The following is an 18037-nucleotide window of genomic DNA, read 5'->3' on the forward strand; positions in this document are numbered from 1 at the left end:
CCAAAATCAAACAAAAGCTTCTTTCATCACTGTGGCATCTTCCTATGATGGGGATGGGGACTGTGCAGCTGAGGAGCAAGAGACAGTTTTATAACAGATTGTCTGAGAATTTGTGTGTCTGGAGGTAGAGAAGGAGATCGGTTGGAGAAGAGAAATGCGGAGATGACAGCTGGTTAGGGCTTTTGAAAGAGGATCTCAAAATATGCCCAGTGTCCTTAGTAGGAGGCATGTAGCCATAAACACAAAGTGAGCGGCTGGCATAGTCCCTGCAGTGATTCAGCTCAGCAAAACTCAGCCAAAAAAGGGGAAAAAACAAAAGACATTGCAAGGAATTTAGAGAAAGTCCAGTGAAATTTGGAATGGAAAGAAGACAGTAATGCAGCAAATCCTGCGGCGAACAAAGCAATTAAATGCCATTTATGGCAATGTAAAAATAGTGTTTCATTTAGCAAAGATCAGCTGTAGAATATCCCGTACAGCTAAAGGTAGTTCTGCTGCTTGGGGTTGCTTTACAATCATCTTCCTCATTCTTGTCTGAGTGTTTTAATTAACCTTTTGTGCCCTGATCCCACAGCCACTCTTCATCTGTAGCCGTGCTCGTATGGAGTTATGATCCTGATTAGCACGCAAAGCAGAACTGGAAGGGAGAGGTTTCCAATTAGTCTCTGTCTCTACACAAGTGAACTCCTTCACTAGCTATCCATTGTTTGCCATAACATTAGATTGTTTCTTTTTAATTTAAGGAATGAAGATAAGACCTCTCCCTGTGAATTTGTAAAGGCTTATTTACAGAAAGCTTTAGTAAAATAGTACATGATCTATGGAATAAAAATAATGATTTAATTCCAATGGGCAGTGTGACAAGACAGTACAACGTGGATGCTTTTCTACATTGTATTTTAAATTACTCTCTTCCAACACCGTAGTACTGTTACTCCTCAGTTTGTGATTTTAAATTGCAGGTACTTAATGCTCAGCAGGACACTGGGAGAGCGTGTGTGGCTGCAGCCCCAGAGCATGGCCAAGGTGTGCCGGAGGGGGCGGCGCGGGAGATGAGACCTTGGTCAGACTCTTGGGTGCCACAGACTCGGAATTCGAAGGGAATAAAAACCTGGTTAAGCAGTCTGCACTGTTAGATCTTACAAAGTAAAAGTAAAGGTATGAACAGAGCGATGAGGCTGGATGTACCTAACAGTGACAAATAACAAGGGGTTTTTTTTTTTGCTAATGTAGCTTGTTTCCTCCGAGTTCAAGGTGACATCACTATATAACTCTCAGGAACAGCAGGTAAACACATCCTCTGGGCTTTTAACAGGTAGTTTTTGAATGATTCATCATCTGGCCTTGTGGCTCAGGGCTTCTTTTACTTTTTGCCTCGTGCTTCCTCTTAGTCAGATCCCTCATCCCTTAGAAATCTGTCCCCTGGACATTTGCATCGGCTTTGTTATCTGGAAGGCAGCTCTGTGGTCTGCTATCCTTGGAAAATGAAATGCTCTTGGAAAATAAAATTCCTACACTCACCTGCTGTAACTGCATCCTCATTAAGATTACCCAGAAGAGCCTTGGCTTTGTAGCCCCCTACCCAATTTATTTGCAATGTTCAGTTTTGGTTGCAAATTGCTTCTCCAATCACCTAACAATCATGGCCTGGTTCCCAGTATTGTGAAGAATATAGTTACTGCTTTACAGGCAATAGCCTACCAAGCTGAAGGTTCACCAGTGACCCGCTGTATACAACAATATAAAAGTATTTTCCCAGTGAAACCTGCTTCCCTGTGCCGCAAGCACTGGGGCTGGGGCTCCAAAGAGCTGCTTGGGTGATTTTCCATCACCCATGCAAGTCTCTGGTCTCCCTCTGCACTGACCTGGTATGAATGTGGGTTGCTCGCTTGCAGGCTAGAGGAGCCAGCTCGAGGGAGCCAGATGGGTCAGGAGAGCTGAAAAGGGCAGGACCTATAAAAGGGGCTCTGTGGTGAGGAGCAAGGCAGGAATCGACGTCTAAGATGGTCCAAGCAATGCAGGAGGGGGTCACTGTGATTGCTCCCATATATTTGCCTTACAGAGGGGAAAGAACCCCCTCCCCTTCCCCCCATCCCCACCCAGTAGTTATCCAAGTTATTTTCTGCTAAGGCTCAGGCTAAGGTTTAGTCAGAGGCTTGTATGAGCAGCCTTTCCACTTAGGCACTCCATCATGCAGAAATGGTTGGCCATCTCTTATGCTTTCAGTAGTTTTTGTTTGTTTTTTAGTCCAATGTTTTCTGTTCCGCGCTGCTGAGCACAGAGCATCCCTTTTCGGTCATTCCTTCTTGGTATTTGAGCTCTGGGACAAGAGCCAGGAGTCAAGAGAGTGGGTGGACCAAGAGCTCTTAAACATAAGCATCCCAATCCTGATGGGAAACTGTCATAGCAAGAGCTCAGGGAAAGTGTGATAGCAAGAGTGCAGACCTTCCTTGTAACGACAGCGATGTTTCTGGCTGCTGCTTTGGCCCTGCTCTGTGGCCATTTCCACCATGTTCAGAAAACCCCTGCCTTTTGATCTGTTAATTTTTGCTTCTTTCTATAGAAGAAAGAGGCCATGAACTTGCACTCACAAATTTTGCATTGCGGCCATATTTTCCTGCAGAGCTGCTGTGTGGTTTTTGGAAAGGTTGGCACTTCTGACTTCCAAGCTTCCACGCTTAAGGAGTCACTGCCTCTTGTGAGTCGTCCGCAGCCCCAAACACTGATTTCCACTGATTTCCCCTCAATCTGCAGCTTTAGTGTCCATCTTTGGGTCTTGCTGTTTAGTCAAGGACCCACAGTCAGGAGCTGCCTCCCCTCGTTGGTGCGAGTGGATCAGGAAGGAGCTGGCTTTCAGCCTCCCATTGCACTAAAGCATTTAGCGACCTCCAGGTGCCCTGGGGGTGGGACTACCTTCTGCGCATCCCGCGCACAACCCAGGGGAGGTGTGTGAAACTGAGCCAAGCTTGATTTGATCCATCCTGCACGCAGGGAAGCTCAGTGAAGGAGCGTGATGGGTGGCGGAGTAATCTTATTCCATCTGCACGGAGCACCAGGAATACGGGGCTGCTTCCACCCCCCCAAGTGACAGCAAGGCAGGGCCATTGGCACCGGTGTCCCTTGGGCACTGATCCTTGCACTGTTCATACCCAGGTCCCCGCATCTGCCTGGGGCAATTACCCACCCTGTGCCCTGGGGCAGTACAAGTCCTTGTGGCAATAACCTCCCCATTTTTTCCCCTCTCATTGCCCATGCCGATGCTCTGTGTATGGTGTTGGCACAGGCAGAGCATCCTCTGCATTTCCCCAGTGCTTTGGTGCACCAGAAAGAGCTTTATAAAAACACTCTCCTCTATCCTATCCCATCCCATCCCGCACATACAGTCAATGCCTGTAAAATTGTGCTGCATCAGAAAGATTTTCCTACTGCAAACTCATTTGTTACTCTTGCTTTTTGGCTCCTGGAGAGGTTTTGTGCAGCATTCCCAGCCTGCTTCCACTCGGGTGGCTGAGCCAGTCTGCAGCCTGCAGAGCCATTCCTAATTGTATTTATTTCTTTAGTTTTTTAAGAAATGTATTTATTCTGCTGGGGGATGTCATCATTTTTCTGTGTTCACTCTGGCATTTTGTGCATTACCTCTGGAGTTTGCCCACGGGAAAGAATTAAACAGCTGAGTCTCCTGTAAAAAAAAACACTAAACAAACTTTGAATCAGATAAATGGGGATGGTGCGCTGTGCATCGGTCCTGCTCTTGTAATGCATTTTCTCAATTTATTCAGTTCCAACTCCATCCTTAAAGGAGACCACCTACTTAATTCAAATCCTCTGGAGGAGTTCTCAGCCTGATGAACAGGGCAGCAGGATTAATGAAGAGTAATGGCTTGGAAGGCAAACCAGGAGCAGCGGCTGATGTGGCTAAGACTCACAATTATGTTCCTTTTAGATATAACATCTGTGGCTGGTGTTTTCACACGTTTGCAGCATTTTCCATAGCAGCAAAGAGAAGGCTGAAGAGGGCTGAAGTGCCTTTCTGAACATAAAGGGGTCAGGACCCACAGGTGGGGTCAGCCTTCTTCCCCGCGGAGATGCAGTTCTGCACTAAGCTGCCAGTTCTTGCCATGTTACAACTCTCCCCTAAATTGTTTTTGATCAGAGATTTTATCTTGTTTGCACATCAAGCCTTAATCTGCAAACTCCTCACAGTCCTCCTGGCTATTCCAAAAATAGCCTTGTCCTTATGCACCTCCTTCCCATCAGCGCTGCTGGTGGCCCTGGTCATGGCGTTGTCTTCAGAGCTGCAGGGCATGTGGCAGCCTGGAAGGGGGACGAGGTGGCCCATCCCCAACCCCTGGGCTGCAGCAGCTTCACCAAATCCCAACTTTCCCAAGCTTTAACAGGGAGCCTAACCCAACCCTTCATGTCGTCACCACTGGTCCTGCTTGTTTCCAGACCTGTGTTTTACTCTGCTCTGTTGGGTGATAGAGGCTTGGTTTTATGCTGCTAAGCGCTGCTATATGGAGACCAAGGACCTCCTCACTGCTGGATGCTGATTTTCCTGAAGAATCTTCTGCACTAAATACGTGGCCTGGATGGCAGGAAAATTCAGTGATCCTGATGGTCTCTTCCAGCCCTTTTCCCTACTTTCAGCTAAAGAAAGAAGACCCTGTTCTTTTGAGAGGCTTTTGAACTGCTTTGTACCATCTCTGGTGCCACCTCATTCAGGTCTGGCTTTAGGCAGCTCCAGAAAATAGGTTGATCTTAACTGGGCCACGTCGGCAGAAATGAGGTGGACCACTATGATAAAATAGAGGCAAGAGAGTTTGCCTTCATGTATTTTTGGGATCTGAGTGAGCCTCTGGGAGCGTGGAAACAGAAATTTGTCTGTGTAGTGGGGTATAAGGCATAAAATACGGCAGAATAAAATACAGACTAACTCCCCACATTTTCTCTATATCTCTTCTCTGGCACTTGCTTCTTAAGCATTTCTCTCAAAAAAATGGTCTTGTGATGTGACTGTAATGAAGAGCCTTGTAGGAACATGAATATTTTTAAGTTTTATTCTTCTTGTGAAATAAAATTGAAAAAGAAAGAGATAGAAAAAGAGAGAGAGAGACCACAAAGACCCTGTAGTCACCTATAGACCTGTTATTTAAGCCTGCATGGTTTTACGGGCATCCTTCCTTTTCAGCTTGAGAGACCGTTCCTGATGGACAGAGTCCTGACTTAGGACTCGGGAAACCTTGATTCCCCCCTGACCTCCAGCCTTCTGGCTCTTTAATTATGCCTGGCTCAGTTTCCCATATGTAAAATAAAGATAAGAGTGCTTAATTTCACCCGTAAATAATTTAGAGCTCTACTGTTGGGGCATGCATGAGACAAGGATTTATAACTTTAAATAAATTGAATTGCAGCCAAGTTTTGCATTGCTGCTCTAATTGTCCTTAGTATATGGTGGTTTTTATTTTTTTATGCCATACTAAGAGCTTGTTAGTACTGCTTTGACATCTATGCTATTAAGTACAAGAGAAATAATTGATTGCTTTTATTTAGACCTGCTCCTCAAACAGATGATTTTTCTTCGTTAGACTGTGTTTCAGCACAGTGCATTAAAAAGCTGGATTTCCAGAAACTCTTTCTTTAGTAATTTTTCTTTTAGTAATTTTTCAAGAGAACACCAGGCCCACGGTGGCAGATGAGTGAAGCTGAGCGAATATTACTGGGAGCTGCTGCCGGTGAGCAGGGCTGGGCTGGCAGTTTTCTGATGGAGGATTTTTTGATGCTGTGCTTTTAAATTCGTATTCTGTGAGAGTGCCTAAGGGCATCATCAGGATGTTTTACTTCAACTTTGTTATTTTAACTCTTCAGGGATGCTGTGCATTATGTAAAAGTCAAGATGATAAAGCCAAGGCAAAAAGCAGAATGAAATTAAGCTTTAAAAATTTTGACCTACAAGAAATGTTCTGACCTCATAAAAAATGAAAGCATAAGGACAATACCAAACTGTTTTCAGAGTACTTCATTTCACCGTAAAGTTGAGATTCTGACTCATTATTTCAATTTCGGTGGAAACTTAATGTTGAATTATTTGATTTTCTCATAGCAGGAGATGTAAGACCAGCTGTAGCTCTGCATGTTTTTGTAAACTGGACCTATAGCCCAATTTTTAGCAATCTGTTCATATTGGTGTCCACCCCCTCTCTGCAAATCACTTGTAAGAGTGCAGGTAGAGATTTAGAACAATCACAGAAATAATATTCTGAGTGCTTTGATCACAGATAGACCGAGACCTTGGCTGCTGAACTCCAGCAGCCCGCCTCTGATTTCAGTGTCATTGTAAATGGAAGGATAGTGAGGTTAATTACACTTGAGGATAAGAATTTGTTGATAATTGGGAGCATTTCTTGCTATGGATATCAAAGCCTTGCAAACACCCAGATGCATGTACAGAAAGGGACGGTAGCAAAAGAGTCATATCGCTTATGAACTACGTTTGATGGGGACTTGAGATAACCTTTTGCTTCTCTGCAAAACACTGAATTTAATCCTACTTTACGTATAGCTATTTTTCTTTCCTGTATAGCGTTCGTGTACGTGGCCATTTTTGGCTAGAAGCTGACCACATACTTTAATTAGTGAGCAAGACCAAGTGCTGAAGCAGAGGTTTATTGGGGTGAAATGCTCCTCTGACCCATCCCAGAGGAGATGATCTGGAAAAGAATGTAATTGTGAAGAACAGTTTCCTTCTCCCTCTCCTTGTCCGTGTGGCACACAGGGAAGATGATCCGTAATCACTGTGGCAGGCCATTTCAGTTAACAACGTCTAGCGTGAAGATCTGCAGGTAAAATCACCCATGCTCAGGGACGCTTGACTTTGATAAGACTTATCAGGTAGCACCTGAAGTCCTGGGCAGATTCACGGTGTGCTGTGGGTTTGCAAAGGCCCCGCTATCAGCAGCACGTGGGAAGGTCTGTGGTGCAGAGCCACGCTTGAGGCTTGCACGGGGTGAGGGTGGATGCTGCTGAGTCGTGAGTTTTTCAGCTGCAGCTGCTGGAGAAGTAATTTTGGGTCAAGGGAGGGAGCAGTCTGGGTTGGCTGTCTTCTCCCAGAAGATCCCATGCACCTCTCCTTTTCCCTGCCTTTGCTCTAGCCCTTGCCCAAAGCCATCCTTCCCATGGGTAAGATTTCTCCCAGTGTTGTCCTTCATTTATTCTTATCCTAGACTTTTTTCTGTGGAATTAGTATTTTGCTTTTTCCTGCCCAGACACTCTCCAACATCATGTCCAAACAACTAAACTAAAATAATCACCTTGCTAGATACTCAAGTGGAGGAAAATTTATGTTCTGACTTTTCTAACACAAGAAGGAAAATATCACTGAATTTTTCTGGTGTTTTGAGAACAAAGTTTGCTTGAATTGCATACGTCCTGTGCTTAAACTTATGTTGGGTCTTATAGAAAACAAACTCTGCCAGCCCAAATATTAGATTGCCAAAAAAAATTCTAAAAGTGCCCTCTTTTGTGCATGGGTTTCAGATGGACATGTTCGTGCAAAGGGATTTATTTGCTGAGAAAGAAATTATTGCAAGTTAGACTTTTGTCTTGCATTTTATTTTCATTTCTTGAATGAGCTGTAATTAATTTAATTAGTTAAGATTGATCATATGCATATTCTCAAACATACAAATACATGCCAATATATATGTAAGAAGGTGTGCCTATGTGCCCCTGCTTTGCTTTGTAACTAAGGGAGTTAAGAGCCAATGAAAGAAACTATGAATAGCAAGAAAAGAAAACTAAAGAATAGATATCTGAAATACTCTTCTTTTGTACCTAGGTCACTAACTTAATTTTCTCCTCCAATTGAATAGATTTTAATTTCTAGGAAGTCTTACAGATAACTTGAATCTTTGTCAAATTATCATTATGTTGATTTATTAGCTTCACAAAAAATGTTAGCTCCACCACGCAGAGAAACCAATCATTTCTAATGGAAACCTTTAAACAATTCTTTCTGTTCAAAAGGGAGACTGTAATATACATCACTGAGTGTAATTTTCATTAATTTGTGCCTTAGAAAAGAGAACTTTTTTATGGAGCAGGAGACTCACTTTATAATCTGGACAAAAACTGAAGTAATTTGGAGAGATGAGGAGCCAGTACCAATGCACTTTCACTTAGGGAGAGGTGAAATATCCTTCAATTATCTTTCCCCCCCCCCCCCTTCCCCTACCAATGCCTATCATGCCCTAGAGCCATAAGGTGATCCTGAACCAGGTTTGGGGAACGATACACTAGCACAGCTCCTCTAGAGCTGGGAGCGTTAGTAGTTTGGCAATGGCATGTGGTGTGATGGGCACAAGGTCTGCAGTTTTGGATTAAGGAAGAGTCAGAAACTGAAGGCTTGTCCCTGATCCATTTCTCAAAAATACATTTTGGTTTTGTACAAGAGAAAACTTTGACAGATGGGGAGGTATGAGCTGATCTCTGGGTGGCTCTAGAGCCTGGCAAGGACCTGCCAGTCAAGTTGGTTAAGAAATATGACTGCATGGTGGTGGTCCCCTGCCTGCGATGGGCAGCCTGGTACCCCCCAATGCATCATGAACAAGAGCAATTAAGCTCATGCAGTTATTGGAATTGCTGAGTGTTGCCCTACCTGGGCAGTTACGGGCTTCCTGTTACTTAAATAAAACACCAGTGACGTTATACCTGAACCCAGGTAGTTCAGCTTCATAAATGAAAGGTGTCAGCTTGCAAAGATAAGATGCATCCAGCAGTGCAGATCCCAAATTATGAGGGTGGATGGTTTTGTCTCCCAAAGGCCAAGTGCCCTTCACAGACCCCTGGTCTTGGGTACCAAGTTGGGCACCATCAGCCTGTGCACCTTGGTGCTGCCATCTGCCTCCCAAATCCCCTGGGACTGTCTGTTGGTAAAAACAAGGGTAACACAGATGCATTAATTCATACTAATGACATACTACATACTAATTCATACTACATATTAATTCAACTACCTCAAAGGAGGTTGTAGTGAGGTGGGGGTTGGTCTCTTCTCCCAAGTAACAAGCAATAGGACAAGAGGAAATGGCCTCAAGCTGCGCCAGGGGAGGTTTAGGTTGGATATTAGGAAAAACTTCTTCCCCGAAAGGGCTGTCAGGCCCTGGCACAGGCTGCCCAGGGAAGTGGTGGAGTCTCCATCCCTGGAGGTATTTAAAAGATGGGTAGAAGAGGTGCTTGAGGACATGGTTTAGTGATGGGCTTGGCAGTGCTGGATTAACAGTTGGACTCGATGATCTTAAAGGTCTTTTCCAACCTAAACAATTCTGTTCTATGATTCTATACCCCAGTTTGCTTTATCATTCCCTGCAGGGCAGCATCTGAAAATGTGTATCACTTATCTGTCATCCTTCAAGGAAAACATTTCTATTGTGGTTGAGCATCTGTTACAGCTTTGTAAATTGCACACCTTGTTTGGAGCGTAGCTTACTGTAATGACTTTATTTGATATGATGATATCAATATAAGAAGTGCTATTTCTTGTAATGCAATACGTTCATCGTTATGGAGCATGCTTGCAGTGTGGTAGGTAGCAACTCTGACACATTTAAACTGTGCAAAGGTCACACTGGCAACTTCTGTTTTGTAAAGCAAGTGATATATTTTTGCTATAAATACCCAGATTTGTTTCATACTTATAAAAAGTATCTGAAAATTTACAAAATACATAAGGTTAAGAATAATTGAATTAATACGTACCTTTTCCTACTCTTCCGTCTTTCCTTTCTTCCTGGAAAGATTTAAAACCCAAAGAACCTTCTGGCTATTATTTCCTGCTGTTTCAGGTTCGAATCTTCTGTGTAAATATTTCATGTTTTGTCTTTGCAATATGTATTTTTCAAAAAAATCCTTCATTAAAATTTAAATTGCAGTCCTGAGTACAATTTACTTTGCATATTTGGCATACACTAGACTCTATTTAGCATAGCTTGTACAGGCTGTTTCTCTGCTTTTAGGATATTGGACAAGGATGTATATGGAGAGTGATTATTCTTCATTTGCCAACTGCAGAATTTTTATAAATTCTTTCCAAGCATCTGGCTTTTGACACAGCCACAGACAAGAATTTGGACATGATAGACAGGTTCTAATTCATTGTTGCATTTCAAATTGTTCCTGTGAATTCAGTAAATCTAGGAGTGGGGTTGGAGATGTTGAGTTTTATGCCATACTTTCTTTTTTCTTTCTTTTTTTTTTTTTTTTTAATATAAGTATAATATCCCTTCTTTTAACAACTAAGTCTGTAAGTCAAGTCTAGGGTAATACCAGGTAGCATATTTTCTCTTATTCCCCCAGACAGCATGTAATAAATACATAAAACCCCTTTCCAATTCTTTTACCTTAACCAAAAAAGCAATCTGCTATAAATGATTCCTGTAGCCAGGTATTGCACAGCTCCTGGCTTCATAAAGACCTTGACAGTTAGCAAGGCAGAAGGAGAAAATAAAGCAGCACTTTTGAATCTGAAATAATCCTGTTTTGGAGGAATCCTTTTGTTTAATAACCCATATACTTTCATTAAGCATAATTCCATCACTCAGTTTCTGCTGTCAATGAGATTATCCTGCAAGGCTTCTGGAGTTCAACTGCAGCAGAGAGCAAAGAATATATGCTTTGCGTTGGTATTACTGCAAAGAGGCAAACACAGCTGCATTTCACCCCCGAACATCCTGAGTCACATCAATCTTCTTCTGAAGAGGCAAACCTCTTCTCAGTAGAGGGGCCAGCAGCCATCTGGATGTCTTGCTGGAGACCTGAAAGTTGTCACAAGGTGACATTGGGCTGCAGGTCTTGGATTTTACTAATTGCTCTCAGCCTTTTATGTGGAAAAGAAAAGTGGTAGGACAAATGATTGCTTAAGCTGTTGGTTTGAATTCACGGCATTCCTCCTCTGTATTGCACCTCCTAGGGTCTGACCCAGAAGCACAAATTTGGGATGAAGGAGGCTGTTCCTGTGGCAACACTTACTTGGTTTGGTCCATGGCTTGCACTTGTGAAATGTATCAGCTACTCGTGTCATTAAGGGGCAAAGATTCATCTTGGGCACCTCATGCAGGTCTCAGAGAGCAGCAATCTCTTGCAGATGTATGCGAAGCTACAATTAAGCATGTCCCAGGGGTGCCCATTCCACCTTGCTGACGTGAGGTGACTCTAGAGACCACCTCAGGTGGAGGTGAATCCTTGGTGGGACCTCCAGCTGTAGCTCCTGGTGCCTGAGGCCATGCAGGTTAACAAAGGCACTAATTTGACCTCGCGTCCTCTTTCTGCCCTTTTCGCTGGCTATTTCACACATACCATCACCTTTTACAAGCAGAGATCACAACTTCTTTTGAAGGAGAAGGCGTGAGAAGCAAGGTGACCTCTTTGCAGGAGGAATGGGCTGGTGGGACTGAACCAAGCAGAAAGAGAAAAGGCCTGGAGAGGAGGCTGGTGTGAAATAATCTGAGTAGGCACTTGGTGAAGGCTGATGTTGGGGGTTGAGCAGATTCCTCTGAAAGTTTCTTTTTGGATAGATAAAGTCAAAAGGCACAGGCAGAGAGGGAATATTATGTCCCTCAAAGATGTTTTCTTGAGAGTATTGATTGAATATTGTGGGAGGAGATGGCCAGAAGCAGGGATGGTCTCTACCTGCCCTATTTTATCCAGTAATTGCAGAAGCCTCTGTTTCATTAGCCTGGTTTTAGGGACAGGATTTTGGGTTAGATGGCTCTGATCTTGGGTCTGACCCAGAATGGCTATTTATGGGGTAGATAATCCCACCAGTGGTGATGGCAGAGGATGGGACTTTGTGAACAGAAGTGAACTGTTTAAAAAGTACTTATCCTTAATTGCTGCACTGGTAACACTGGGGCACGTGCACCTGCAAGACATCTTGGCTCAAAAACACTGGAATTTTGCATTCTGTATCAAAGTTTAGACTGAGAAGCAAAGAAGAGAGGTAAGAGAGGAAAAAAAAAAAAACAACCTACTTCAAACTTTGGTGCTAGTGCATAACTCCCTTACTATGAATAAAACTTACAGACATCAACATCTTTACAGTAAATTTCCCCAGTGCTTTGTTGCTCGAGCTCCTGGCTAGGATGCAGTGAGGTTTCTGCTGCTGGTGCTCATGCCTTGCTCTTTAAGACCTGGGAAGTTTGGGAGGGCTGTGATTTGTCACCTGTGTGCAATCGTACCCCTCTCCTGTGAATACAGCTTTGTTCTAACGAGCCTGAGAAGTTGGTTAAATCAGCAAGTCAGGGGGTCCCTGCGGATTTGGTTTCCCATTGAAGCTGTCAGGCTTTTGTTTATTGCTTCTTCACTAAGTTTTGTGCAGGAGCTGCCACCAGCTCTCCTTGTGTAGTGCAGGGATCAAGCCTCTTTTACACCCAGCCTTTTTCCTCCATCTCTGTTAGCCTGTCAGGGGGCACAGTGACCCTTGTGATTTTTTTGTCATGGAAGAACCAGCGTCTCTGCAAGCCCTTGGAGCCATTGTTATGTTTTGCATTTAACTGTGTGCATTGCTGCTTAATAACAACTCCTTCCCTTGGGTATGGACTTTTAAATCTCATTTATTGTTCTTCAGTACTGCTGTTCAGGCTTTGTGTGTTTTGGGTAGGGAGGAGGTACCACTGTCTCTGCGCAAAAGGAGAGGCCAATATTGCCCTGTAATAGGGGGGCGAAAGCCCTCTTCTCTGTCTGTGTCCACCTTGTTTTATCCTGATGCTTGGAGAAGGAACAAACTTTTTGGTATGTTTTGTACAGCGCCTAGGTCAGTCTCCTCTTACCCCAGTTTTTAGGGGTGCAAAGCATTTTTACCATAAGCATGAAAAGCAATGGTGCCCTAAGAAAATAAAAGAATATTTTTAACCAGTCCTGAAAGCATAGATCTGAATTTTACAGATGTGAAAACACCCGTGGTTCAGACTCCCTGGAGTTCTGAGGAGCACTCAAATACGGGGTGGTGCAGAGGAGCTCAAAATGTGCCAGAAGCCAGCTGAGCACTGTGTTTCAGATGCATCTCTTTGGAAAGGAATTTTTCTTAATGAGGAACGAGTGATGCAGGAGACTCAGTGGGAGAAAGTAGTCACTAAATGTTGACATTTGTTTGTAAATCCTTGTGTAAGGGCTAGTTTATAAGCACATAAAGATGATTTGTGCTATATGTTTGGGAAGAAAATGCTAGTTTATTTGTGTTTTAATTTGTTTAGACTGAATTTCTTTACAGTTATTCACAAAACCAGACTCTGCTGTGTGGGCACAGGTGGGAAGTATTGATTTTAGTGCAGAGAGCGTAAAGATGTTTTGGTAACAAATAAACTGTAACGTGGGCAAACGGGAGGGAACCTGGTTGTGTTTATTCTGGTGACTCAGCTGTGCAGTCAGAGGCAGGCAGGAGAGGCAGCGGGACAGGCATGGGACGGGGACCCACCACGGCAGCACATATTCAGTGCAGGGTTCTCTGCCCATTTCTGGGGTCTTCTGAGTTGGCAGACATAGATGCCCAAATGCATACAGAGAAAAAAAAATATGTCCAAAGGCATTTATAAAGAAATCCTGCTGCTGGCTGGAGATACCACGGGTTTCTCAGCATCCGCATTAGGTGCCTGGATGCCCAAGCCTTGGGCTTGTAGCTTCCCTGAAGTCCCACAAGAAGCCTAGGCGAGCTGCCATTCAGTTTTTTCCTAAAAATCTCTCCTCTCTGACCTTACATTTCAAATTACATGGCTTGTTCGGTTTACTTCCTCCCCCTCTGGATGTATAATTGATACCTCATACTATATCTCTGATTGATATGTCACAAAATTAAATGCTCTGCATGGCCAGGTAACTGGAAATAGATAGAAGTCCTCTAGCTGCTGCTTCTGAATAATGAACTATTTTGCTCTGAGAATAACTGGCTTAAACATTCAAGTTTTTAAAGCCTGGCACACAGTAATAGGACGTATAGAGCCTTTATTTTAACTGAATTATTCTTCACCGCTGTGTGGTCATCCACCTTCAAGCAGAAGCTTCTCTCCTGTGGCTGGGAGGTGTTTTGGGCACTCCTGTGGGGCAGGGGAGATGTGGGGAGGTGCGCTATCTTGGGGTCAGCCCAGTTGTGTTGATGCCACACCATATTTTTTCACCTTGATTGTATTCTCTACTACTTTGAGCATCTCTGCTGCCGGTCCAGCTGTGCAGGGCAGGTGCAGCTGTGGTTTCTGGAAGGAAAACCATTTGCATTTGTGGGGTCAGGAGAAGTCAGCAGCAGCTGGCAGCGTGCAGGGCTCTGCAGTTGGTGTGCAGGAATGGCCCGAGCTCCTTGTTCTTCCCTGACTCCAGGGAAAGCACTCGCTGCTTCTTCACAGCCGGAATAGCAATGACCCACAATTAACCTCTTACTAGCTAATGATTTATTGGAGATACTGCGGAGGGGAACACCGTTTTCAGAGTCCTGTAATGCTGATAGCCAAATGCTGCCTGAGCTGATACAAGGAGGGGAAGCAGGAGGATATTTTGGACCTTTACTTGAGGAATTCAACCTGTCTCAGTGGAGATATGAGGCGAGTGGTAGAGGTGCAGCTCAGCTTTCCCTTTGATAAGGAAAAAAACTGATGAGGAATCAGCTGGAGGTGTGACACATTGCATAAATCAGTGTTTGTAGTAGAGAGATGTGGTGCTAACAGAGGAGATGGGCCTGCAGAAAAGCTGCCTGCAGCATAGGGATTCCTCCAGGGAAATCCAGTCCATAAGCCAGGAGACAGGGATAGGCACAGGCACACCTAGGGAGCAGCTCCGGCAAGGTCTGGGTGCCCAAGCAGAGGGTGCTTGGATTGGGGGTCCCAGTGAGGCTGGTCAGGACCATGAAGGCCCTGTTGGTGCCCTCAGGATAATGGTAATGAGGACAAGCGGAGTTAGGGGAACAGATATGCTCCTTGAGACTGCAGAATTGGCTCTGCTGGTACACATTTCTGTCGTGGTTTAACCCCAGCCAACAACTAAGCCCCACCCAGCCGCTCGCTCACTCCTCCCCGGTGGGATGGGGGAGAGAATCAGAAAAGTAAAAGTGAGAAAACTCGTGGGCTGAGATAAAGGCAGTTTAATAGGGAAAGCAAAAGCCGCATGCACAAGCAAAGCAAAGCAAGGAATTCATTCACTACTTCCCATGGGCAGGCAGGTGCTCAGCCATCCCCAGGAAAGCAGGGCTCCATCACATGTAATGGTTACTTGGGAAGACAAACGCCGTCACTCAATGTCCTCTTCTTCCTCCTTCTTCCCCCAGTTTATATACTGGGTATGACACCATATGGCATGGACTAGCCCTTTGGCCAGTCTGGGCCAGCTGTCCTGGCTGTGCCCCCTCCCAGCTTCTTGTGCACTGGGCAGAGCATGGGAAGCTGAAAAGTCCTTGACTGGTGTAAGCACTACTTAGCAAGAACCAAAACATCAGTGTGCTATCAACATTATTCTCATCCTAAACCCAAAACACAGCACTATACCAGCTACTAAGAAGAAAATTAACTCTGTCCCAGCTGAAACCAGGACAATTTCCCAAACCTTCACTGATGCTGTGCAATGGGACAAGACTTCCCAAAGGAGGGTGGATAGACACAGATGTGGGATGAAGCAAGAAATTTCCATTGTTGAGCAGGACGTGGGCTTTTCTCACCAAAGCCAAAACCTGCGATCACCGTGGGGGACTGACCACCCAAATTTCCCTCCAGCCTCCTGCTTGTCTCAGCATGCGTGGCCTTGTGAGCTTGTTGACTCTCACTGTCTCGCTCTGCTGTTGGCAGCCTGATTTCCCTTTCTCCAGCAGCTCATGTTTGAGCTCCTGCCTGTGTTTTCTTTCAAGTCCTTGTGAACCAGCCAAAGCTCATTGTGCTGTTGTTCTGACTCTGAAGTCTTTCAGGCTGAGAATTTGCCACTTAAGCCTGCTTCGTCTTTTCAGCCCTCATGCTGTTTTAGGTACCTGTTCAACGCTACGGAGCAGTTTGCCTCATGCTTGAATGTGCTGGGCAAAAAAAAGTTGTTGAGTTTCTGGACCACTGGAAATTGTGGCAATTACTGCTGAAAAATAATGTAATTTGAGCTACTGCATCATTTTCTGCTGGCTGACTTTCAGGGAGGAAATCTTTCATGCCAGCAGCTGAAAAGAGACATGTCATGAAGACGGAGCGCGGCTTCCTCCGTGCCTGGAGCGTGGGCTTCACAAGGGATAGCACAAATGTGAGTGCAGTAAATATCGTGGAGGATGTTGCTTTCCTCTTGTTCCCTGGGAGCAGATACTTTGTCTGGTCTTGGGAGGGAGGCAGGACCCTAATCAAGAGCAAAATGATAGCCAGCATGAAAAATCCCGAGTCATGCCCTGAATCCTTGGTTGTTGGAGTACAGGTGTAAATTTAAGACTGCTCAGTTTATTTAATCCTGCGCTGCTGCTGTCTGTCTAATTTGAAGGTGGACCCAAAATGATAGCAATTAAATACAAAGATATTTAATGGTCCACATCGTAATGATGGAACATCTCCTGGCAATGGCTTCTGAAGGGTATGCACTAATCCTACAGCAGCAACAGACTTGCTGAAGGGCTAACACTCAGCCTACAGACTGGGTCAGACTACATGGGGGAGGATTTTAGAGATATGCACGTATGTGAGTTCAAGTCCAGTTGATTTCAACTGGAATCAAACTTCTGTGGTTCTGAACAACCTGTGAACAGAGGTCTCATGTCACCTCTTGTCTGTTGAGTGGAAGAGAGACTTTTTTGATGGCTTTCCAAACTCAGCCTGGTGGTGTGCTCTGCCTTGGATGTGTCTTTGGGCAGCAATCCTGAGTGGTGCCTGTTGCACTAGGCAGAGGCCAACCTCTTGGACATGCCTGCAGAAAGTGATGGGTGCCCTGATACCTGGGGAGGTGACCTGTGCACCGTGGGCAGAGCTGATCATGCCCACCTCTGAGACGGTTAAGTGAGGAGAATGGACTTGGCATCTGGTTTGATGCCCCCCTCCAGCATAATCCCCATGTCCTCACCTGAGATACTGAAATCTTTATTGATACTGTCATCTATACATAAACATATATGTTTACACACATATATGTATCTTTTCCGTGCTTACAGAGATGGCAATGGAGGGTTTTTTTTCCCCCTTGACTTCATCTGCACAGTTCCAGCAATCACCAGACAGTATCTGGCTCTCAGAAGACTCTCTGGTTTAGAGTAATTAAATGTGCAGAATGCACTTACCTGCATTAGAGAAGGATCACTAGGGTAATCACAGCCTGGGTATGGGTGTAGGGTTGCGTTAGTGTGATTTTGCTAGTACTGAAACTCATCTTTCTCTGCCCAAATCAGGAGACAGGTGACCCAACAGGAAAGTCAGAGGAACGGTGAAAAGAAAGCAGCTGCGGGAGTTTTCTGCATTTGTGATTTGTCACACATACCAGTGGAGCTGCTGGATTAGCTGCACTAATCAAGATCTGGAGAATCTGGTTCTCCATTTGAAGGGAGTATCCCTTTTGTATTAGTCTGTGAAGTTATTTTAACTTGCATTGACACAAATTAAACAGGGATCTGCTGTCTATTGATTTTGTCAGCAGTGTTTTTTTTTCCCCTCCTGAAGTAATCTTTAAAGACTTTACTTTTATTAAACTAAATGCTGCCAGTTAACTAAAGTCTTTGTTTTTATAGACTCAAGAGAACAAGATCTAACATAAATTAATCATGACTTAATTGACTGAACTAATTCAAGTTCTCTCCAGTCCACTGCACAGCAATATTCCTGTCTTCCCAATGCTGTAACTGAAGGCTAAATGGTACATTGTTTTAACAGCATAAACTTTTAATATCTTTAACACAACATTTTTACTGTGGACAAAGTTTTAATTTCCTTTGAATTAAGTCCACAAAACATTTTCACAGTTAGGAATGCTGAAGTGAACACCCTTTTTTGTAATGCATATTAAAGCTGACTTCAATTTCTTCCTATTATCTTTTTTTTTTTTTTTCTCTGTGCATGGACTA

At 44.2% G+C, this 18037-nt stretch overlaps 1 long non-coding RNA gene across 1 annotated transcript in view; it reads left to right on the plus strand.

The window, feature by feature from the left end:
• Nucleotides 1-17597, plus strand: part of LOC148056945 (uncharacterized) — a 73762-nt gene extending 56165 nt beyond the window's left edge. Inside the window, exons 2-3 of the long non-coding RNA XR_015702158.1 lie at nt 16142-16245; nt 17369-17597. This is a non-coding gene — a long non-coding RNA (uncharacterized LOC148056945). The remainder of the gene's footprint in view (nt 1-16141; nt 16246-17368) is intronic.
• Nucleotides 17598-18037: the final 440 nt, after the last annotated feature.

Source organism: Nipponia nippon, unplaced genomic scaffold, assembly GCF_047370975.1.
Source record: "Nipponia nippon isolate SJK-2023a ecotype South Korea unplaced genomic scaffold, ASM4737097v1 scaffold_11, whole genome shotgun sequence".
Lineage (NCBI taxonomy): Eukaryota > Metazoa > Chordata > Aves > Pelecaniformes > Threskiornithidae > Nipponia > Nipponia nippon.